Genomic DNA, 24,655 nt, shown 5'->3' on the forward strand with positions numbered 1-24,655 from the left:
CTGCCCAGGTCTAATTCTGATTTTCACACAGGATCTGTCCCTTGTAATCATATCCTATATTGTGAAGAGCAAAGAAACTACAAGCCCCAGAAGGCAGTGCAGCACCAGAGAGATTCAGAACCAAGGAACTACAAAGCCCAGAAGGCAGGGCAACGTCAGAGAAGCCAGGAGCTAAGAAACTATAAGCCCCAGAAGACAGTGCAGCACCAGCAGAGGGATCAGGTGAAGGGAGAAGAATCTATGCAAGAGAGGGAGGAGCCAGGGTGTGATTGGGAGATGGAATCAGATGGGGGAAGGGAGGAGCCCCTAGACCTAGAGGAAGGGGAGGAGAGAATGGAACTGGAGGAGGTGGAAGGAGGGGAGAATGAGGAGGAAATGGAAGTGCTGGTGGAGGGCTCCTAAAGTGAGTTATGAACTGAACTGGAAGGAGTGAATGAAGCCTTGGTGAATTGACTCGGTGGGTGGATGTCAGGTGGTTTTGTGCTGACAAATGAGGGAGGTGGGTCATTAGGTCTAAGAGTGAGAAAGTGACTTACACCATATTGCCATTGAATTGAACTGTTTAATTTCATTTCTAAGATGAACTGTGTTTGAAGGCAATGCTAAACTAAACTGTTTGAAAGCAGTGCTAAAACTGAATTGAGGAGGAAAACATTGCTAACTGAACTGAATTGTGAGCAGTGCTCATTAGCTGTGTGAAAGAGCAGTGCTACTAAGTACTGGATTAGAAGCAGTGCTGGAGAAAACTGTATTGAAAGCAGGGCCAAAGTGAACTGTGTAGAAAGCAGGCCCAAGCTGAACTGTATTGCAAGGAGGGCTCCAATGAACTGTGTTTAAAAGTGGAGCTACACTGAAGAGAGGGGAAGGCCTGTGAAGGCTTAAAGCAGAGTAAATGTACTCAGGAGATAATAAAGCACTTCTGGTGATTTGCCTGTTGTCCGGAGACCCTGATTGCAGACTGTCGACTCGGGAGTGAAGGGCGTGCTTGGTGAAGAAAGGAAGAGACTGAGAAAGAGTGGTGCGGATCTGGCGGCTGAGCATGACAATATGCAACAACCAACCAAACTCAGACTGAAAAGTACATGCTTACAATTCAACACAAAGGTGTACTTCCTCTTCCTCCATTTGTAAACTCATGCATGTATGCCTGTGGGACTCTGTGGGAAAGAAACACGGCAAAAGTACAACTTCATGTGGCAGGACCTAAGTGGTATCATGTATGTATTTATGTCCACCTTGAGAGCACCGCTATGTATTTCCAGGGCTGTGTGGCTCTTTGCATATAGGTGTTCTCTCCCCCACCTCTTCGCTGACCCCCTCTATGCTTTCTTCCTCAACTTCCCACCCTATGCATTCTCCCTTCCCTCCCACACCCTTATACTTGCTCCTTCACTCCTCCCCTGCATTCTCTCCTCTTCCTCTTTCCCTTCACATGGTCCCCCCCCCCCCCCCCCCACTCATCAACTGATATTTTCACTTACCTGAAAGGGTCAGGTTCCTGCTGGCAGGTGACAGATTTACCCCATGGCCACAGATTTTCATGCTCCCAAGGTAGTATTCCTATATTCCATGGCTACAGCCTCTCTTCTACCAGGTGCTGGTTTCCTATTAACATTCCACCATTGCAAGGCTTAGATTTTTTTTGTCCTGCGGGGACTTGATTCCTTGCAGCACCAGCTTATCTTCTAATGGTAAGGCCTAATTTCCTTGCCACATCATTAATGTTTCCTCTAGGCTCCCTGGCCTCTCACTACAGCACATAAGGAGGAATTGTGTCCTACCTGAAAATTTTCTTTAGTCAGAGTCACTCACTGTTCTGAACCAGGGTGTGTTATCCCTTCCCACCAACAGATGGAGCTAGAGAAAACTGAATTCCAGTGATATCACCGATTATAAATCTGTGCTGCTCTCTGGAATAATCCAGTATGCTTCTGCACAAGCAGCAGAAGGTCCCTTTTTGAACGTACCCAGCCCCATCAACCACTACAGCTGCAACAAGTAAACAAAACACCACAGATTGGCACTCATTACCCTGCATATACCAGGGAATAACCATATCAGAGGAACCCCTGCATGGGTGGCTGCCAATTAGAATCAAATTTTTTCTTCAATTACTTCTAATAGGAAAGACAGAACATACCCAGAACCCGGAGCAGATGTCTTCCAAAGGCAGGATTTCAGAACAGTGACGCTGACTAAAGAAACAAAAAATCATCAAGTAAGGTATAATTTCTCCTCAGTGTCAGCTTCCACTGTTCTGAACCAGCTGGATGTACCAAACGGACCCTGGCCAGAACATCCAACTGGTAGTGCTTAGCAATGGAATGGAGCAAAGATCACATCGCCACCCTGTAAATCTCCTAAGGTAAAACAGCCTGGGCCTCCGTCGAGAATGCCACCTGAGCACTGGTCAAGTGGGCCTTCAGTCTTTAAGGAACCGGACAGCCCATACTGACGTAGGGGGCACTCAACGGCCGCCTTAATCCACCTCGCAACAGACGCTTTAGAGGCCACCTGATCCTTCCAAACTGAAAGAGCACAAAAAGACGGTCAGAGAGACGAAAACTCATTCGTCTCCTTCAGGTACTGAAGAAGCACCCTCTGAACATCCAGTTTGTGGAGACTCTGGTGCACAGGAAAAGAATCCCCTACCACGGAGAGCCAACACACCTGATTCACATAGAATAGTGATACCACCTACGTCAGAAAGGATGGAACTGTATGCAAGGTCACCGAATCCTCCGCAAAGAACAGATATGGTTCCTGGCATGATACAATCTGAATTTCCGAGACCCTTCGAGCAGAAACACAGTCTTAAAGAGCGAGGTCCTTGATGGAAGCAAGGGCTTGAACAGAGCCCCCTGACAATGCCCTGAGGTCCCATGAAGGAAAAGGAAGGACAAAGCAGAGGGAACAAGTGCATGCACCACTCCCTTCAAGAGAATCGAGCCATCTCCCTGTGCAGAGCCAGGGAGGTGTACTTCACCTTCCCCAAAAGTTGGAAAATGCTGTCACCTGGACCCTCAGGAAGCGCAAGGCGAGCCCTTGCTCCAGACTCTGCTGCAAAAATCCTAAAACATCGAGAACCTAAGACCTCCATGGGGATAAGACCCATTCTCGCATCAAGATTTAAAAAAAACACTATACTGAAATAAGCTAGGCACGTGGAGGTTTTTCTGGACAGTAGCAGGGTAAAAACTACGTGCTGCCTTTTAATGACCACACCATAAGACAAAAGGGATCTGGATCCTCTAGGTTTACCAACCCCTGGCAAAGAAGCCGCAACCCCTGGGCAGCTTCTCCAGGTCCTCTCCAAACAAGCACCACCTCCTAAAGGGCAACAGACTCAATAGCTTTTTGGAAGCCACATCCATCACCCAGTGGCAAAGCTACAACCACCAGTGTCCAACCACCAATGTGGCCACTGAGTGGGAAGCTAAGTAGACCAGATCGTACAGAGCGTCCGCCAGAAAGGCTGTCCCTGACTCCAGGCGAGTCACCTCTGGGAGCTACTGCATACACCGTGGCATGAACCTTGCCACATAACTGTCACAAAACGGTAGCCTGGACATTCCCACAGAAAAGGCCTGGCGTAGCTACTGCTCCACCTTCTTATCATGGAACTCCTTCAGCGTCGAGCCCCCTGGATCGGCACAGCAGCTTAGTGACTGCTGAACTACTGATATTTTTAAACCACCTAAGCAGTGAAGGTATAAAGGTGATTTAGAGCCCTGGCACCTCTAAGGGGTCCCGATGCCTTGGGGGGGGGGGGGGGGGAGAGAAAAAAAGAGTCTCCAGACGATGTTCATTCCCCAACCGCCCTCCCAAAGGGATCCAGCTCCTATGCCATCCCAGGCTCTCTGGGGGTGCAAATTAAGGGAAATCCTCCTAATTACAGGGAAATCCCTCAACCACTAAGTGGGGAATTTCCCTGCTCAGAGCTGCTCTGCTTTTTAAATTTTTTTTTTTTTTAAGTGACAGGAGCAGCAAAAAGCCTTATTCTCTAAAAAAGAGAAAAGTGCTGCCCAGACCAATCTGGGGGAATTTAGGCACATGGGAGTTGCAGAAGGAGCCCATGGGGACAACACCCACACAGAGTGAACAAGAAAGAGGGATGGGGACCTGCACCCCTCAGGCGAGATCCCTTGGGACCAAGCAAAAGCCTCGCCCAGTGGCACTATGGAGTGCAATTGTGGGTTGTGGAGCCAAGTTCAATCATGTATGGTTCTGAGACTCTGATCTGGGAGTGGCCGTGAGGGACACTTTTCACATTCAAAGGATTTAAGATTAGACAGCGGGTGTCTTGAAACAGCTCCAGTGAAACACGGACTATGTCGGGACCCATTTTATTTATTTCATCTTGCGAGTTAAGTGAGAAGTTTATAGAACTGTTACATAAAAAAAAAATGTTATTTGGCACTTGGGGGCACTACTTTAAACAATGGAGTCATGCTATCATTTTATGCCTGGACAACTTTGAAGACCAGTGAGTCTGTGTTTGTTCCTACATATTAATTTATATATACATAAAGAACATCTTTTTGAAAGGATTTATGAAAGTTTTTTTCATAAAGTTTTAGTACTGTATAGTGTAAGTATTCCCGGTTCGGTTTTGATGCTTTTTCCAGCATCAAGAACATAAGATCGCAAAGATAACCGGTTGTGTGCCAGCTTTCTAAATGTCTATTTTTTATATATATAACATTTAGAAATCCAGAACAGGAAAAAAAAAAAAAAAAAAGGATAAAATGATAAAACTTACAACATAATATAGAAGTTGGTATATTTTTACCAACTCGGACTCCACAGTTCTGATTCCACAGCAATGGTAACTACCAGATTTCTTTGACAGTGCTGCTGAGCCAGGGGAGCTAGGACTGACTGGGAGCGAAGTGTTAAAGTACACTGTTCTGTTTAATATGTTTTTATTATTTTGGTTTGTGTTGAATTTTTTTGGCACACAATTCCTTGGAGTATATTCAGAGTGCATATTACCATTAGTAGCAGAGGCACTAGGGGAAGGCAACTGGTGCATCAGCACCAGACACCCCATGAAGGGGTTCTTCCTTGCTGTGTATGAAAATGCCTCTACTGTCCCTTTATTGCTAAGGTAGGTGTTAACCTCCCCACCCTAAAGATTCTAATTTGCCCCATCACACTCCATTCCATTCCATCCCACCCTATCCCTGAATCACTGCTATCTGTAGGCAAGCCGTGCATTGCATCTCAATTTTCACCTGTATTTTAGATCACAATCTGATGACGTAGAGCCTGGACGTTTACATACCAGGTGCGTACAGCATAAAAATTCATTAAAACCAGAAAAGAAATATATACAGTGGGGGAAATAAGTATTTGATCCCTTGCTGATTTTGTAAGTTTGCCCACTGACAAAGACATGAGCAGCCCATAATTGAAGGGTAGGTTATTGGTAACAGTGAGAGATAGCACATCACAAATTAAATCCGGAAAATCACATTGTGGAAAGTATATGAATTTATTTGCATTCTGCAGAGGGAAATAAGTATTTAATCCCTCTGGCAAACAAGACCTAATACTTGGTGGCAAAACCCTTGTTGGCAAGCACAGCGGTCAGACGTCTTCTGTAGTTGATGATGAGGTTTGCACACATGTCAGGAGGAATTTTGGTCCACTCCTCTTTGCAGATCATCTCTAAATCATTAAGAGTTCTGGGCTGTCGCTTGGCAACTCGCAGCTTCAGCTCCCTCCATAAGTTTTCAATGGGATTAAGGTCTGGTGACTGGCTAGGCCACTCCATGACCCTAATGTGCTTCTTCCTGAGCCACTCCTTTGTTGCCTTGGCTGTATGTTTTGGGTCATTGTCGTGCTGGAAGACCCAGCCACGACCCATTTTTAAGGCCCTGGCGGAGGGAAGGAGGTTGTCACTCAGAATTGTACGGTACATGGCCCCATCCATTCTCCCATTGATGCGGTGAAGTAGTCCTGTGCCCTTAGCAGAGAAACACCCCCAAAACATAACATTTCCACCTCCATGCTTGACAGTGGGGACGGTGTTCTTTGGGTCATAGGCAGCATTTCTCTTCCTCCAAACACGGCGAGTTGAGTTCATGCCAAAGAGCTCAATTTTTGTCTCATCTGACCACAGCACCTTCTCCCAATCACTCTCGGCATCATCCAGGTGTTCACTGGCAAACTTCAGACGGGCCGTCACATGTGCCTTCCGGAGCAGGGGGACCTTGCGGGCACTGCAGGATTGCAATCCGTTATGTCGTAATGTGTTACCAATGGTTTTCGTGGTGACAGTGGTCCCAGCTGCCTTGAGATCATTGACAAGTTCCCCCCTTGTAGTTGTAGGCTGATTTCTAACCTTCCTCATGATCAAGGATACCCCACGAGGTGAGATTTTGCGTGGAGCCCCAGATCTTTGTCGATTGACAGTCATTTTGTACTTCTTCCATTTTCTTACTATGGCACCAACAGTTGTCTCCTTCTCGCCCAGCGTCTTACTGATGGTTTTGTAGCCCATTCCAGCCTTGTGCAGGTGTATGATCTTGTCCCTGACATCCTTAGACAGCTCCTTGCTCTTGGCCATTTTGTAGAGGTTAGAGTCTGACTGATTCACTGAGTCTGTGGACAGGTGTCTTTCATACAGGTGACCATTGCCGACAGCTGTCTGTCATGCAGGTAACGAGTTGATTTGGAGCATCTACCTGGTCTGTAGGGGCCAGATCTCTTACTGGTTGGTGGGGGATCAAATACTTATTTCCCTCTGCAAAATGCAAATAAATTCATATACTTTCCACAATGTGATTTTCCGGATTTAATTTGTGATGTGCTATCTCTCACTGTTACCAATAACCTACCCTTCAATTATGGGCTGCTCATGTCTTTGTCAGTGGGCAAACTCACAAAATCAGCAAGGGATCAAATACTTATTTCCCCCACTGTATAAAGTATTTAAAGTACTGGTAAATATAAATTATATCCTGAAATTGTTAGATATGTGAGTGAATTCCTTCAATAAATACATAAATAAATATTGGCCTGGTGGTTACCGCTTTGCTACCGACTTAAGTTAGGGTTGAGAGGCTGTTCACTGCACTGAAAATAAGTCGATCAGATTTGAGGGCATCTGCGAAGGAGGATGTGACTGAGGCGATTCTTTTTCTGAGGATAAATTCTTCAAAGAGTTATCATCATTATTGTGTAACTGTGTATTGCACATTTCGTTTGACAGCTTTTTTCCCTCCCGCTCAGGTTCTCTGTTCAAACTTCAATATATTTTGTGGCTATTAGTCCTAATTTGATACAAAGAAACATCCTATGTTTAATCAAATTTCTCTTGGATTACTATGCATAGTAGAAGTCAGAGTGAAACAGTAGAAAAATAGAGTCTTCGAAGGTTTGATGTATTGACTCCACAGCCCTGGTAGTTACAGGCAACCATAAAATGATTTGCTTATCAGTTTTTTTTTTTTTTGATAGGTTACCAAATGGCCACCCTAGAGTAATTAAACATGTTTGGAGAATTTATTTATCTGCATTAGCTTTACCTAAGGATTAGAACAGCAGGCTAAGAATCAGGGAAGCCAGGGCTCAAATCCCACTACTGATCTTTGAGATCTGGGGTAAGTCACTAACCCTCCATTGCCTCAGACATAAAACAGCAAGTCCTCCATGAATGGGAAAATAACTATTGTACCTGGATATAACTGGCCTTGGTCTACTACTGAGAAAGGCATGATCTATATTCAAATCCAAAATCCAATACCACACATATTGTGAAGTGATACAAATGCCACTCAGGAACTATAGAGTAATTCCACCATAGCATACTAACTTCTAGGAGTCACAAAACAAGGGCATAACTAGGAAAAGGCAGCAGTGTAAATACTGCAATGGGCACAATGTTTACGCAGCTGCCTTTTCCTAGTTGGGTACAAGAACATCAATACACATTTACATGAGACACTTATAACCCATAAAGTCACAACAGAACTCCTTGAGGTCTACAAAAGATTGTATCACTGGGCATACCTAGAGAGATACAAGTAAAATACATTCATAAAATATATTTCATTTCTCATTAAGTTGGTTAGAAAGGTACATTTTAAGAGCTCTCAACACTTTCAGATTTACTCAACACTCGAATATTTAAAGGCAAAGCATTCCAGTGCTTGACAGATTGGAATGAAAAGGAACCATTAAAAACTGATCTATAAATTACTCCCTTAGGACTGGGGTACTGTAGTAGTAATGCCAGTCTATTAGAAGGAGGACCATTTCTATGAGAAGAGACTACCAAATCAGATAAATACTCAGGAGCTAATCCATTAAAAACTTAAAAAGTGTGCATAATTTAAATATAATCTGAGCCCTGACTGGCAACCAGTGAAGTTTTTGTAGTAATGGTGAAGCAGACTCATATTTTGAGACTTGACACCTATTGGAAAACTAAACAAGCTGGATTAGTACAGATCAATCCTACAAATACATTCAACCTAACAGAAAATCTGGTCTCTTTCAGGTGCAGAACACAGACAGACCCTCACCAAGTACAGAATAAGTAACCACAAACTAAAAACAGAAATACGTAGACAAAAATACTAAATTATAGTTCACCCGTACCTTAAAGGTTCAAGGCGGATTTGAATATAACTAGACATATCTCAGATGTATATTCAAATATAAACTACTGAAACCAAATTTGCTTCAACTCATATTATTAAAAATACACTATTATGATTTTAAGAACGCTTGAAGTTAGACTGAACTTTCATTAAAAAAAAAAAATTAGACTCTGCTTAAAATTCAAACACTAGTGAAAAAGAAAACAGTGACACGTGGCCCTCTATCATGCAAAATATAAAGATACTAGTGTACATTTCAAAAACCAATGTATCCTAATCACATTAACAAATAAAAATGAGGCGATACTTTACTTATTTTTTTAACCTAGCTTTCTGACACTAAAACATCCTTCCACAGGTCAGGACAATATAACATAACAGCAGCATACTGTACTGATCTGAAGGAGGAGGTTTTGGCCTCCGAAAGCTAACTCAAAAATATATCAGTCCATAAAAAGGATTATCTTATTTTATTTCTTAGTGTCGAATAACATGTCTACCACACTATTTTATCCTAAATCAAAATAAAATTCTTTTTCCTATCCTTGCTGTCTAGCCATACAACTTTTCTCCTTTTCTCCCTATCCCCCCTTCCATCCAAAATGCCCCCTTCTCTCTCCTCCCTTCCATCCAACATTCCCCCTCTCTTTCCATCTCTGATCTCTTCTATCCAACATCTTTCCTCTCTCACACCCTCAACTTCCATCCAAACACCCTCTTTTCCTTCCTCTACAACTTCCAATCAGGGTGTCTCTCTTACTCTCTCCTCTCCCCCAGTGGCTGCTGCTTTCCAGGACCAGTGATAGAGTTGCAGCCTCTGCTGCACGCCCTCTCCAGAACAAGAAGTGATGTCAGAGGAAGAGGTGGATCCAGCAGAGTCAGCAGCCACGTGTACACAGGCTGTGGCCCTACAGCTCTCATGTTCTTCTACTGTTTCTGGTCTTTAGCAGCAGTGGTGACAGGCACGGGAGCACAAGGGTGGCAGAGGTGGTCATGGTTGAGACTGCAGAGACTAAGCCTCTCATTCTGGGTGCCTATGAGTACCTCAATTCCTACTTCTACAACATATCTAAAATGGCGCTGCATGTATTTATGTCGATACCCATTGTATTCCCTCCTAAGCTAAAGAATTCCCCCATTATGTAATGCACAAAATCTGTTTTGTTTTTCTGAGAACCATCAAAGTCACAACCTGACCCCACAAAGTCCTACACCTCACAAGAAATCATAACACCCAAACAAAAAACTCTTGCTAACCAATATTCTTGAGGCACAAGCCTTTTGTCTTCGAGACAAGAGTTAAGGGCTTTTTATTGCAGGGGATTTATAGACAGTTGAACAGAAACTCTTGCATTCTGTCACACATTGGAAAACAATAGGAAAATACGTGCAAAAATCAGTGTGTGACAAAAAGAATCCAAGATAGTTGCACAGAAGCTGTCTATAAATAAAAACTTTCGTAAATCCTCTGCCACAAAAAGCGCTTAACACTGAATCAGTGGCGTAGGAAGGGGGGGGCGGTCCGCCCCGGGTGCACGCGCTCGGGGGGTGCCAGCCCCGCTGGTTCCCTGCTCTCTCTGCCCCAGAACAGGTTACTTCCTGTTCCGGGGCAGAGAGAGCAGGGAACCAGCCGGGCCGACGCAGCTCCGAGTGACGTGCACTCGGGGCGGATCGGCCCTCCTGCAGGTAAGAATGCGGTCCGGGCGGGGGGGGGGGGGGGGGGGGGCCCAGTGGCGACCCGCCCCGGGTGCCATTAGCCCTCGCTACGGCACTGCACACCTAGTTAAGGATTTAACAAAGCAGACTTGTCTCGAAGGCTCGTGACTTGATAAATTGGTAAGCCTATGAAAGCCACCATTCTTGTTGTTTTAAGAAATTTGAGACCTGTCTGGCAGGTATGATCTGTCCAACAGAATAAAATGTTAACCCATCCACCTCACCCTAAAACCTAATAGATATTAGATCATAAGGGCCAACTGAGTCACAATCTGTCTTTAGTTATCAGTGCCTACACTGCGCTAGCAAAAATAAATTCCAATTCTCGGCTGTATAAAGTTGACTGCCTACACTACTCTAGTGATCACCTACACTAACTAGGTAATCTACTAGGATCAGAAGACGGATGAACAAAGATACCAAGGAAGCTCTGGCATAAGGAGTCATAAGATAAAAGTGAAAAGGTACAGATTAAGAAAATATTTCTTTACAGAAAGGGTGGTAGTTGCATGGAAGACTCCCAGAAAACATGAAGGAGATAGAACTATTTCTGAAATTATAAGCATAGTGGATCTCTAACGGACAGGAAGAAATTGTAGAATTCACTGCTGGGTACAGAAGGGCGTATGTTCAATTTTTGCTCGAAATAAGGTATTTCAGTACACTGCTTTTTAGCCCTCAGCTTAATAGTTGATATATTATAGGTGATTTACAATAAGCACATTAAGCTTCACTTCTCATTTTCTCAGTTTCCAATCAAGTGCACATACAACACTTTTGCTTTTAGGCAACAATATGGTCTTTATTTGTTGTCATTTTCTATATTTTTAAAACCTTATGCTTATCCTCCCTTAATCACCTGCACAATCTCCTCATTATAGAGGTCAGTTTTACCGTGTTCCTTCTTTGGTCCAACACAACTCCAGATAGCATACTTAGATGAATATACAAGTTTCTAAACCTTACTGTGGGTAACAGGAAGACATTACAAACACTTGATATACAGCATCAAAGCAGTTTACAAAAGAAAAAAAAAAGGAGTTAAGGACAGAAGATTTGTTCAAATAGCCAGGCTTTGAGGGATTTAAAAAAAAAGGGAAAGGTCAGGAAGGGAAGATTGTTACTTAATAGTGACAGGTAGAGGATTCCAAAGTTTAGGAGTAGCATATGAAAAAGCAATTTCATGTGTGATGTCCAATTGTATAGCATAGGGGGAAGGAAGCTGTAAGAGGTGTTGAGACGAGCAAGATATGGGGCTGGAGTATATGGGATTATGAGATTTGAAATATAGTCTGATGCACCTGGTTGCAATCCTTTATAAACAGGAGATGGACTTGGGAAAATCCACTATTTCTAGGATAAGCAGCATAAAATCTGTTTTACTATCCTGGGATCTTGTCAGGTACCTGTGACCTGGATTGGCCATTGTTGGAAACAGGATATTGGGCTCAATGGACCTTCGGTCTTGTCCTAGCATGGTAATGCTTATGGTTCTTAACTCACCACTGTTTCAGTACTGAATCCTCTACAAAAATCCTGCATGAATCGTGAATGGTTCCACATTTATCTAGATAATCACTCAGTTGTTCCACTACCCATTCTTCCTTAACTTTGACCAAAAGAGGAATAGACGCAACAAGTCTATAACTTGCCATATTCTGAACATCACCTTTCTTATTTTTCACAATGGGAGTTAAAACTATTTCCCCAGCCAATGCAGGGAACCTTCCAGAATCAAGCTGGGTATTTAACCAATCAGTAAGAGAAGGGTCTTTTCTCATGAACTAGACTGGACAAGCATCTAATATACAATTAGATTAGGTTTTAGGTCACAGGATAATATAGAAAAACTTTACTTATAGCATTAAAGATTTGAGACCCCAATTAGACAAGGTTTATTATGCTGATGGATTTCACAGCTGCATTCAACCTGTTAATCGACATTTTATTAAGAGAATTAAGAGCAATAGAAATTACAGGAAAATTATTAGAGCGGTTTGGAGGGTTTTTTTGTTTGTTTTTTAAATAACCGAGTTATACTACAACAGCACTATACTGTCCTGACCTGAAGAAGGTGGTTTTGCCCTCAAAACCTAGTTTTTAAAAGGTATCCCCTTATTTTCATTTTTTTCTTTATATTTATTTTTAAAGTGGACTAACATGGCTACCAAATTACTTCATCCTAAATTAAAACTTTTTTCTACCTTTGCTATTTGGCCATTTAATTTTTTTTTGTATTGATTCCAGTTTTTGGTTACTGTTTTGCTGTCCTTCTAACTTTCTTTCCAAGGGACTCCTGTCCATTTGTCATTTTGTCTCCTTTATCTTTCACTTCCTCCACTACAACTCCAACATTGATCTGTTCCCTTCAGCTTTTCTTCCATGTTCTCTGTCTCTATCTATTCATATTCCATTCATATTATCTGGTCTCCCTCCCTCTGTAGTGCGCCTACTTACAGCTTTCCATCTCTTTTCTCAGCCTGACCCTCCCATTCTCCTTCCTCCACCATCATCCCGCATCTCCACTCTTGTCCCCCTGTAATCCAGCATCTCCTCTTGTCTCTCTCCCCTTATCATCCAGCATCTTCCCTTGATTCTCTCACTCTCTCCCACCTCTACCACCCAGAATCTCCTCCATCTTTCGCCCTTGCTTCCTGGCTCCGATAACAGCAAATGCTGAGGAGACACATGAAGGATCTCATTCTCAGTCTCCTCCATCCAGTTGCCATGGTTTTAGGCATCACATTCCACACGGTTATCTTTACTGGCTTTCAATTGTCCCATCTTGTCTAATCCCCTTTTGAACCTGCCTTTACACTAACCTATGGCAAGGAGTTCCACAAAATAGTGCCATGCAGTGTAACAGAAGTACCTCCTTTAGTGTGACCCTGAACTGTTTTGAAGGAAATTGTTAGTTGGCAGATATAGAACTATAAGAGTCCTAGGTTCACACCAGCAGATAAACACATTTGTCTTCTGCAGAACAAGTTATTCTAGTAATCTTCTGAGATGCACACATACAAGCTACACACACAGATTTTTTTCTTTCCATTTATGAATTAAACATTTTTTAGGGTTTCTTTTCCACTTCTGTTTTCTAAAACACATTGACAGAAAGCACATTTTCATCTCAATGCTAATTAGACATTTGTATCTTTACAATGTTAAATAGCTAATCAGCTCTCAACTATTGTTCTCCAAAATAGCTCTTTTTGCCAGTGGGGAAACTTTATTATAAATGGTTCACTTGATTTACTCTTCTTTCCACTTAACTTGCCAAAGGAGGACTGCAGAAAACAGCACAAAATAAGAACAGCTCAGCAACAAAGGACATCATTCAGCACTTATGTCTTTTCCTCTTATGCAAAGAATGAGTTAGGAATTCTACTTCAGTGGTTCTCAACCCTGTCCTCATGGACCAACTGATCCACTCTGTTGTTCAAGATCTAGCTCATGCATATACACTGTGGATATCTGCATATGTAACCCACTTTAATAAGGGACTCTAAAATTATGTAGGGTATGCAAACAGTGCATTCTGTTTAAGAACTGTTAACACTGCAAGCTGAGCAATGAGCAAGTATAGGCACTCTAGATCATGCTAGTTTAAACCAGAAAGTGGTTCACTTTGCTCTGCTCTGTGCAATGCCTGAAGATGTAATTATCAGTTAATACATGTGAGGACTTCAAGTTGCCCGATACCAGAGAATCTTTCTGCAGATGGCTAATGAAGCCGGTGATCCTATTTGCTTTTCCTTGCTCTGCTGCTTCTTTGACACCTGGCTTTCCTTCTTTCTTAAACCTTTATCTCCTTCCCTCATTCTTGGGGATTTTAACATTCATGTTAATGATCCCTCTATTATGCTTCTCTCTTTAACATCCTCTTTCAATCTTCAACTGTGCTCCACTATCCCCACTTACCAGTATGGCCACTGTCTTGATCTTTCCTTCTCAAACTGCTCACTCTCCAGTTTCTGTGCCTCAGCTCTTCCCCTCTCTGACCATCATCTGATAACTTTCACACAAACAGCCTCCCCACCCCAGTCCCATCCAATCTCAACCAATACATTTAGGAATCTTCAGGCTATTGAACTTTCTACTCTGTCCTCCAGTGTTTCAAATCTCTTCTCAACCACTATGTTATCCAAGTCTGTCAATGAGACTGTCTCTTCCTATAATACTATTCTCTCCTCTGTTCTGGATACTCTCACTCCTCCCGTTCCCGATTCTGTAAGGCGTACCCCAGCCATGGCTGACCTCTAGAATCCGCTACCTATGCTCCTGTACCCACTCTGCCGAACGCCTTTGGCTGAAATCCTGTACCCATGCTGACTTCATACATTTCAAATTCATGCTGACCTCCTTCCAGTCTGCTCTTTTACTTGACAAACAGGGCTACTACATCCAAGACAAATTCTCTTGGCTCAAACCCTCGACATCTCTTTGCCACCCTGAACTCTCTCCTGCAAGTGCCTTCACCTCCAACTCCCCCTTCACTTTCTCCCCAGACTCTGGCTGAGCACTTTCATGATAAGGTTCACAAGATTAAACTTGAATTCTCAACCAAGTCACCTCCACCTCTCCTTCCCTTAGTCCATTCTCTCAACCCTCCTTCAGCCCCTGCCTCCTTTTCTGAAATCACTGAAGAGGAAACTGCACATTATCTTTCCTCCTCAAAACTACCTGTTCCTCTAATCCTATTCCCACCCATCTACTGTCATCCCTTCTATCATATCCTCAATCTTTCACTTTCCACTATGACTGTTCCTGATGCCTTCAAACATGCTGTAGTCACATTAAAAAACCTTCACTGGACCCTACCTGTCCTTCCAACTATTGCCCCATCTCCCTCCTTCCTTTCCTATCCAAGATACTTGAATGGGCTGTTCAACGCCTTTGTCTTACTTCTTATCTTTCCCCCTAAACCAACCTCTCCTCTTCCCTCATTCTCTCTCTCTGTGGATAACACTTTCATCCTCCTTGTCTCATCAGCTCATAACCTTGGGGTCATCTTCAACTCCTCCCTCTCCTTCTCTGTACATATTCAACAGACTGCTAAAATCTGTCATTTCTTTCTCTATATCACCAAAATTTGTCCTTTCCTTTCTCAGCACACTACAAGAACCCATATCCATACTCTTATCACCTCTCGCTTAGACTACTGCAACTGCCATCTCTCTCCTCTTCAATCTGTTCAAAATTCTGCTACACGACTTATATTCCACCAGTGTTGCTATGCTCGTATTAGCCCTCTGCTCAAGTCACTTCACTGGCTCCCCATCCATTTCTGCACACAGTTCAAACTCCCCTTATTGACTTACAAGTGCATTCGCTCTGCAGCTCCTCAGTACCTCTCCACTCTTATCTCTCCGTTCACTACGTAAATCTCTCTTATCTGCACTCTTCTCCTGCACAGCTAACTCCAGACACCGTTCCTTTTATCTTGCTGCACCATATGCCTGGAATAGAATTCCTGAGCTGGTAAGTCAAGCTCCATCTCTGGCAGTCTTCAAATCTAGTACATAAGTATTGCCATACTGGGACAGCCCGAAGGTCCATCAAGCCCAGCATCCTGTTTCTAACAGTGGCCAATCCAGGTCACAAGTACAATACACATTTTATGCTGCTTATCCTAGAAATAAGCAGTGGATTTTCCCCAAGTCCATTTTAATAATGAACTCTGGACTTTTCCTTTAGGAAGCCATACAACCTTTTTTAAACCCCACTAAGCTAACTGCTTTTAATACATTCTCTGGCAACGAATTCCAGAGTTTAATTACATGTTGAGTGAAGAAACATTTTCTCAGATTTGTTTTAAATTTACCACTTTGTAGCTTCATCGCATGCCCCCTAGTCCTGGTATTTTTGGAAACAGTAAACAAACAATTCATGTCTACTTGTTCCACTCCACTCATTATTTTATAGACCTCTATCATATCTCCCCTCAGCCGTCTTTTCTCCAAGCTGAGGAGTCCTAGCCGCTTTAGCCTTTCCTCTTAGGGAAATCTTCCCATCCCCTTTATGATTTTCATTGCCCTTCTCTGTACTTTTTCTAATTCCACTATATCTTTTTTGAGATGTTGCGCCCAGAATTGAACACAATATTCGAGCTGTGGTCACATCATGGAGTGATACAAAGGCATTATAACATCCTTATTTTTGTTTTCCATTCCTTTTCTAATAATACCTAACATTCTATTTGCTTTCTTAGCTGCTGCCGCACACTGAACAGAGGGTTTCAACGTATCATCGACGACGCCTAGATTTCTTTCCTGGTCGATGACTCCTAATGTGGAACCTTGCATTATGTAGCTATAATTTGGGTTACTCTTTCCCACGTGCATCACTTTGCACATCATCTGCCATTTAGATACCCAGGCTCCTAGTCTCATATGGTCCTTTTGTAATTTTTCACAATCCTCTTGCAGTTTAACAACTTGAAGAACTTTGTGTTGTCAGCAAATTTAATTACCTCACTAGTTACTCCCATCTCTAGATCACTTATAAATACATTAAAAAGCAGCAGTCCCAGCACAGACCCCTGGAGAACCCCACTATCTACCCTTCTCCACTGACCATTTAAACCTAATGACCATTTAACCTCACTCTCTTTTCTATCTTTTAACCAGTTTTTAATTCAAAATAGGACACTACCTCTCATCCCATGACTTTCCAATTTCCTCTGGAGTCTTTCATGAGGTACTTTGCTAAACGCCTTTTGAAATAGAGATACACAATATCCACCGGCTCACCTTTATCCATGTTTGTTCATTCCCACCTTAGTAATTCCCTTATCTCTTATTTGTCCCGTTTGACTGTCCTAAGTAGATTGTGAGCTCTGTCGAGCAGTAGTAAGTGCTTCTCAGCACAACCTGCAGAATACAAATAAATCCACTACATAAATCTAGAACCCTTTCTTATATGTTATGAGTAAACTGTTGCAACTGTTGTTATAAGTAAAACATGAATGCTTTCACATTCTATTGAGTTGTGCAGCTTCGTTACTGATGTAGGTCGAAGCCTTAAATAAAAGAAGGGGGAAATAAGACTACAGTCTCAAACAGCAATCACACCCTTGTAATCTATACAAAATAGAAGGCAAATACTATGGCAAAGTGCACAGATGTACTGCCTTTATTGTATGCCACTCCATTTCATGCATATATTCTGAAAAACAGACTGATCATGTTGTTCAAGGATGATGAGAATCACTCAACTGAACTCTCAAACTGCTGGGTGTAACCCATCTGAAGACTCTGCTGGCTATGCTCTTGCCAATGATGCTATAAAAATTAACTCCTCTATGCTAGCTCTGTGCTATAATCTTACCTGAGCTTCTTGCCTGTGGGAGATCACCAATCAGCAGCCACAACCACCAGAATGGCTGTTTCCTGACAACAAAAGAAAAGCCCGAGGTAAAACAGTTTTGTTACATATTTGTCAAACAATCTGTATAACTAGTTAAGAGCCTGATAAAACAAGAAACAGGGTAAGAAAAGTAACAGGTCACATGTGCTGCTTTAAGGACCTTATCAAAGTCCCAGTACATTAGAGAATATCTAAAGCAAAACCCAAGCTAATGTTTTAGGGATAAAAAAAAAAAAAAAAAGACAGCATGACTTGGTCCCATAACTCAGATTAATGTCTGCTGTCCAATGGGATCTGGTGCACCACAGGATGGCACACAATCCTTGTCTGGAGAGGGCAAGAAGGTTACCACCATTTCTGTGGTAGTCCATGCCTTTGAAAAACAGTTGAGAGAGGAGGGAGAACAAAACTGGGTGGAACCGAGGCTCAACTTACATCCTCAGTAGCTCTTTGACTCTGAAATGTTTTCATTTTATTGACATTTGTTTCCCACATTATCCAAAGTTTCTTCAGTTGCATGTGGCATACATTTAACTTCAAATAAAGAACCACCATAAAATAATTATTAAAAAGCCTATACTGTATTGTATACCAGTGTTTCTCAATCTGTGTGTATCATGCTTCCCTCTTTGTAATAACTCAAACCCACATCAATACAGATCTAAAAAAAAACTTTGATAACTATCAATCCCTTAATGTACATTTTACCACAGGTTCTATTTTATACAATAGGACCTTGCTACTAATACTCCACATTAACAAAATTAGTATATACTTAAACACAGTAGGACATATTCATATGTTTAGCAGTTAAATTTGAACAGATCAAACCAACCTTCAAGATAAAAGAAGTCTGAAAACCCCTGCCTATTCCACTTCTGTAAATAACTCATAAAAAGAGCAGAGCTCCCTTAGATATGAATGAGTAAACTTCTTGGGCTCCTTTAACGTTCCATCTATGGAACTTGGGAATTTTCCAGGATGGTGAAAAACATTTGGGGAAAATGTTTCTATCACACCAAGGTGGGAGCAGGATTATAAAAGAAGCAAGCTAAGCCTTTGGGTGTTGTCACCCAGAGAGAACAGAGGGATGCAGCTGGAGGAGAAAGGGCTATCAGGTGCTTAGTAGGAAGGGAAAAGAAGTCTCTCTTTCCAGTTTTATTTTGGGAGTAAGTTAGGGATCTCCTGGACTCTGTGAAGTTGAGTGTCTGCGGGATAGGATCCTGGTTCTGGGACACTGTTCTTCAGAGAGGTACTGAAGTGAATTTTGTAAGTGAAAAAAAAAAAACAATAAAAGGACTCAGTTTACTCAGGGTCCATGAAAAGAGGCTCAAGAAGTTTGAGGGTTGGTTTGTCTGACTTTTGTACCCTAAACTTTTGGTTTTCCTTTCCATTAAACTTTAACTGGATTGAAATGAACTCCTTAAATGTGGACTGATTTTTCTTCAAGTATGGGCGTGAATGACCCTTTATGCCCCCCCCCCCCCAGCTATCACTGATCCCAATCCCATGAACCCATTTTCCAGAAACCACAGTGAATTTTTGCTGCAGCCTCTGAAGATGAACCCTTCTACCTCTACAGAGAGTGTATCCTACTTTAAAAAAAAAAAAAAGTTACATGCCCACAGAAAATTTTTCAAGGGGGGAGGGGGGACGGAATAACTCCTCACCTCCACACTTGGCCTATCTCCTTTGAATGCCTACGATGTCAAACATGATCTAATTGTACATGAATTACTTAGAGGTTTATCCCCATACCACAAAAAACAATAAAATGTATACCATTACAAATGCACACTTGCAAAATGATCCAATAATACACACTTGAAGCTCCTATATTTAGAATTACAGGGGGGGGGGGGGGAGAGAAAACCCTTGTTTCTGTGGATCTAAAATGGTAATGCTCATCACCAGCAGAAAGTAAAAGACAGTAAAGAAGAAACTGGACATTCAAAATAGTGTAACCACAACGTAACAATGTAGCGGGAGAAAGCAATCGGGGCAATTCTATAAACCGACACCTCAGTTTAGCACTCCAATGTCATGTGCTTAGCGCCAATTCTACAATGGCATCTTAGCACCAAGATTCCATTATAGAATACTAGCATAATGTCAGCATTAGCATGCCCACATTTAGGCAAGCCCTCTTATGGGATGTCAATGGCAGATGTAAGTTAGTATGCCAAGTGGCATGCATAAGTTATAGTATTCTATAAACTACATACATAACACCCATGACCTACCTATACTCCGCCCATTTGTACACCACCTTTAATTAGGCTCCTTGGCACTAAGACACTATCTTATAGAATAGCACTAGTGCATATAGGCGCCTGTCAATTAATGGTGCCTTTAAAAGTACAAAAGTGGCATATACTTCTACACACCAGTTTATGGAATTGCCTCAAAACTAATTATGTGCGATTCAGACAGACGGTGATCTTCCATCACTCTGGTTAAGCAACCCAGTCTGTTTTCACACATCCAGAACACTTTTGCTTTACTCCCATTTACTGAAGCACGACTCTGCTCTATGATACTATCAGTGATGTGGAGACTCTTTCATTGGGGGGGGGGGGGGGAGAATGAGCAAGAGCCCCAGAGCTCAATCTAATTTAAATCTTAACAGTTAGAATATAATTAAAATAAAAAAGTTAACAACAACAGAGGAGGAATAAATCCTGGATGAAGACACACCATTTAGCAACTTGTGTCACTGTTTTGCTAAAAGACACTACTGCATGAAGACTTCAAGCCTGTTACACCAATGCTTAAATTAAATTTTCACAAACAAATAATAAACTAGTTAGGACAGACTACTTTACACATCATGATTCTTTTGCAAAACTTAAACCTTATTGGAGACAACTTGTTGAAAAATTAGAACTTTGTTTTTCAATAAGCTGCAGTAATTACTTTCTTTCAGATAAAAAAGTCAATTTTACAAGATTCAGAAATTACATTTGAGCAGTTACTGCCTCCAATAGTACATGAACTGCTGCACTCTACTAACCAAAGAGCATTTTTTATGTTAACGTCAGCAAGAACGTCCAGAGCGCACATACACCTGTCAACAATATATACGGATTCCCCTAACGTCACCAAACACAAAAGTTATATATGTGTCACCCTCCCCTTCATTCACTCCCTTGGAATGTAGGCTAAAAATTAACCTCTCTGCAGTAACTGTCAAATAAGTGCATTATTTCATGTCCCCAGATTTACTACTAAAACATTAACTCCATAGCATGATTATACCAAGCTGATTTGTATGTAGCCACAACTTAAAAATGACTTGGGGATTGTTTTCTGCTCTTAGCTTGTTCCCCTTTCCATTAAAATGACAGTCCATGTGGTATAAAATAAGAATAATTTATTCATTCCCTGCATTCCAGCGCAAGTACGAGGAAAGCCTATGTTATCATTACTTTGTCCACATTCAAAGTCACTTGGCTAAACAAAACACTTTCAGCCAAAAAGGAAAATGGAAAAAATAAATATACATATATACAAGGATTTGAAAAGATTTCAAAGTTAAGCTTTCAAATGATGGTAAAAAAAGAAGGCTTGAACAGACAAAACAAGTAAAACAATTTGTATGAAGAAAGAATGCACCAATTAGCTTTTCACTCCTTTGTGTATATGAGATACCTGTTACCGGTTTTTATGCCAGTGTGATGACGCTGGATAGTGGCAAGATTCTTCCCACTGTGCACATACACCAACATATGGAGGCAAAACAGGCATTTTTAGAAATGTCCCAGGTATATTCATGGAAGACTTCACAGTATTTTAATTCCCAGAATGCAATAGTCTCTCTCCAAACCTGTAGTATTAACAACATTCATGAATAATTAAGAGTCACAGGCTTAATGGCTACAGAAACATTTGAAAACACAAAAGATCCATCATGCATAAGACACAAATAAGGCAACCTCCTTGTGCTAAAGTATTGATTTATTTGCAAAATTAAAAACTAAATAAACCACAGAAAGATCTTATGGTATTTGGCTGCCCCAGCCATTCTACAATTCGCCCAAATTTCCACCCCCCCCCCACCCCCCCCCCCGCCAAAAAAAAAACAAATTACAAAAGGAAACCTGAATCAAGTTTCTTTCTAGTACATTAATTATTATTATTTTTTTTACAGGTACTACTTCTACTGGTAAGACTGGATATATCAATTGGTCCCTTGACAAAGGTAGCACACTAGTTTGTCATCCTAGATGCTTCAATCCAATTTGCTTCCCTACGAAAAGGCGGGGGGGGGGGGGGGGACAGCACTGCAAAAGCAAGAAACAGGTCTCTCACTAAGCTGCTGAACGTTCTGGTCCAATCAGGCATAAGAGTTTACAATGAAGATATGCATGGAGGCAAGAAGCCCTTCCAGACTAAAAGACCTGGGCCCTCGAAGATACATTTCAGCCCTCTTTTGCAACAAGTATACTTAGATATAGGGGCCCTTTTACTAAACAGCGGTAAAATTTGCAGTTGCCAAGACATAATGTGGGATTTTTACTATGTAGCAGCTGCAACATTTACACGGAACCTTTGGGGACATTCCATTATTATACCACCTTCTATTTAGGAGGTAGTAAAACGGTTCCCACATTAATAGTGTGCTTCCATGCCCATGCTACACCCTTTGGCAGAAAAAGTTATTAAAAAAAAAAACTAATACAAGTTAATAAGCAAACTACCACAAAACCCCTTAATACAGTTGCTTGTTCTCCAGACATTAAAAATCCCTTTAACTAAAGCTTTGAACGTGCTAAATCCTGAACATCCCATTTCATACCTATGGGCCACAGATAGTGCAAGTTAAGCTTTAGTAAAAGGGACCTTAAGTGCTTAATGCACTTTCATTTAAAAAAAAGGCCCCATATTGAGCCGTTACTTAAAATTGGGAAAGCTGACAAAGCCATGGCTTCAGAGAATCCTTATAAAGAGGCATGGTATTTCCATGGATGGGCAATTAGAGAAAAAATAATGAAGGCAAATACCTTTGTGCTTTCCACATTTCTACAACTACCTACTGCTGACCGTCTTATACACTAAGGAATACATTCCTACTTTTATAATCTGTTTTATACAAATACTTCCAGTCTTAAACCTTTCAATTTTGCCATCCAAAACAAAACATGTTTCTTAATTCGTAAACGCTATATTTTATAAATTTGCCTGCACTCACACACTCAGCGCCCCATCTTCACACACATTCCAGGACCAAGAACCCCCCCCCCCCCCCCCCCGGCGGTCTTGCACCTCTCCCTTCCACTCTCTCTCTCTGTCCGGTCCAGCATGTCTTCTCCTCTCCTCCCTATCCACGGCCCCGGGCTATTCCACTCCACTCCCCCTACGCCGACTGCGGTCCGAAATGTCTCCCTCTTCACAGGACTCCCCGCTCTCCCATCCTACCTTCAAGACTGCATTTTAGGCCGCCGGCCAACAGCAGCAATTCATACAGCTGCCCCACAACCGACACCGATGCTTTCGTTCGGCCGTCCCGCCCCCTCTCATGCGACTTCCTGTGGCTGTTTCGGCAAGGCGGAACGACAAAGGGAAAGGCGTTGCGTCAGGGGGGCGGGATGTTTCAGAAGTAAAGTGTTTGGTTGGTTGGTCGGTCGTGGGCAGCTTGAGTTGAGCAGCTGCTGCTGTAAAGGCGAAGGGGTCTCATAGACATGTTTGGAGTGGAAGTGTGAGATGGAGGGGTGCCAGGACGCGAAGGGGGAAGCGGGGTGTTGGGTTTGGGAAAGATACCAGACTGCGGGTGGGTGTCGAGTCTTTGCTTTGCTTCCCATTGTACTTGCAGACGTAATACGGCGGGCCGGCTTCGACCTCTGTTGGGATGTCCTGCAGTAGTCTGGAAGAAGGTCGCGGAACCCGATCTTTGAGATCCCTTTCCTTCTTGAGCCACAGTTTACGAGAGACTTACGTGTGTCCAACATCACTGGCCTGCGAAGCATCTCCTAGACCGAGGAGGTTGGATGAAAACAGGAGACGGAGTGAGAGCCTATCTAGTCCATTATATGGGCCGAAGCCAGTAGGCGGAGCTTTTAGTTCAGCCTTAACAATATAGCAAACGCTAAACGATAGCAAAAGATTATTAGAAATAAAGGACCTACCTATTCGTTGTTCATCTGTAAAAAAAAAAACTAAACCTGGATAAGCAGTGCCCTAAAAGGTGGAGGACCAAATATTTTCTTTTCTTTTTTTTTTACTTGTTTGACTGCTTTTTAATGTATGTGAAAGTTTCCTTATGTAGATACAAATATCATGAATTAAAAATTGAACAATGAGTTTTAGTACAAAAACAGTGTAATAAGGTAAGCCGAATTGTAAACATCAATGAAATAGAATAAGTATGATGTGCAAAAACTCAATAAAAATGATTAAGGAAAAAATTGAATATCACTAAACAGCTTAAAAAATTATTGTAGCTAGTAGAACAGCAGTTATAAACTCTATTTTGTGCTTATTTTTCTACATTGTTCTATCCAATGCAGATGGCCAAATTTCAGTGAGGATATCCTGTTCCCAGATGGGTTTCTCTTAACTGTTGTAATCTGCCTTGTGAAGCCTGGTGTTACATATTAGAGCCAATTAGAGAACAGTGACATCATAGTGGAGTAGCATAAAGGTGCCATTTTTGAAGGATAGCGTTGTTCAGATAGTGAGCACGGCAGGGCTGAATAAGTAAGTTAGAAGGGCAGATCATGAATTGCAGGCAGGAGGGTGGCACTAACGCAGCAGCTAATTCATACTTTTGTTTGTTGAATCAGATTGACATCGTAGCAACAGATGGTTTCCCTTGAGAAAGCCTGCACGGCGAAACGGGACCCCGTCGGCATATTTAGAGTGAAACTAAATTGCAACGGCAAGGACGACACTAAAAGTAAGTGTTGTCATAATAATTTGGTTTTGTTGATTAAAAATAACAGAAGGTTTTGTGAGCTAAT

At 42.0% G+C, this 24,655-nt stretch overlaps 1 protein-coding gene across 1 annotated transcript in view; it reads right to left on the reverse strand.

Moving 5' to 3' along the window:
* The window catches only part of HDX (highly divergent homeobox), a 202,972-nt gene extending 179,776 nt beyond the window's left edge, over window positions 1-23,196 (reverse strand). The window contains 3 exon segments of the mRNA XM_030209754.1: window positions 17,658-17,719; window positions 21,348-21,522; window positions 23,115-23,196. The gene's annotated coding sequence lies outside the window, so the exon portion shown is untranslated.
* Between the last annotated feature and the right edge of the window lie 1,459 nt (window positions 23,197-24,655).

Source organism: Microcaecilia unicolor, chromosome 7 (genome assembly GCF_901765095.1).
Source record: "Microcaecilia unicolor chromosome 7, aMicUni1.1, whole genome shotgun sequence".
Classification (NCBI taxonomy): Eukaryota; Metazoa; Chordata; class Amphibia; order Gymnophiona; family Siphonopidae; genus Microcaecilia; species Microcaecilia unicolor.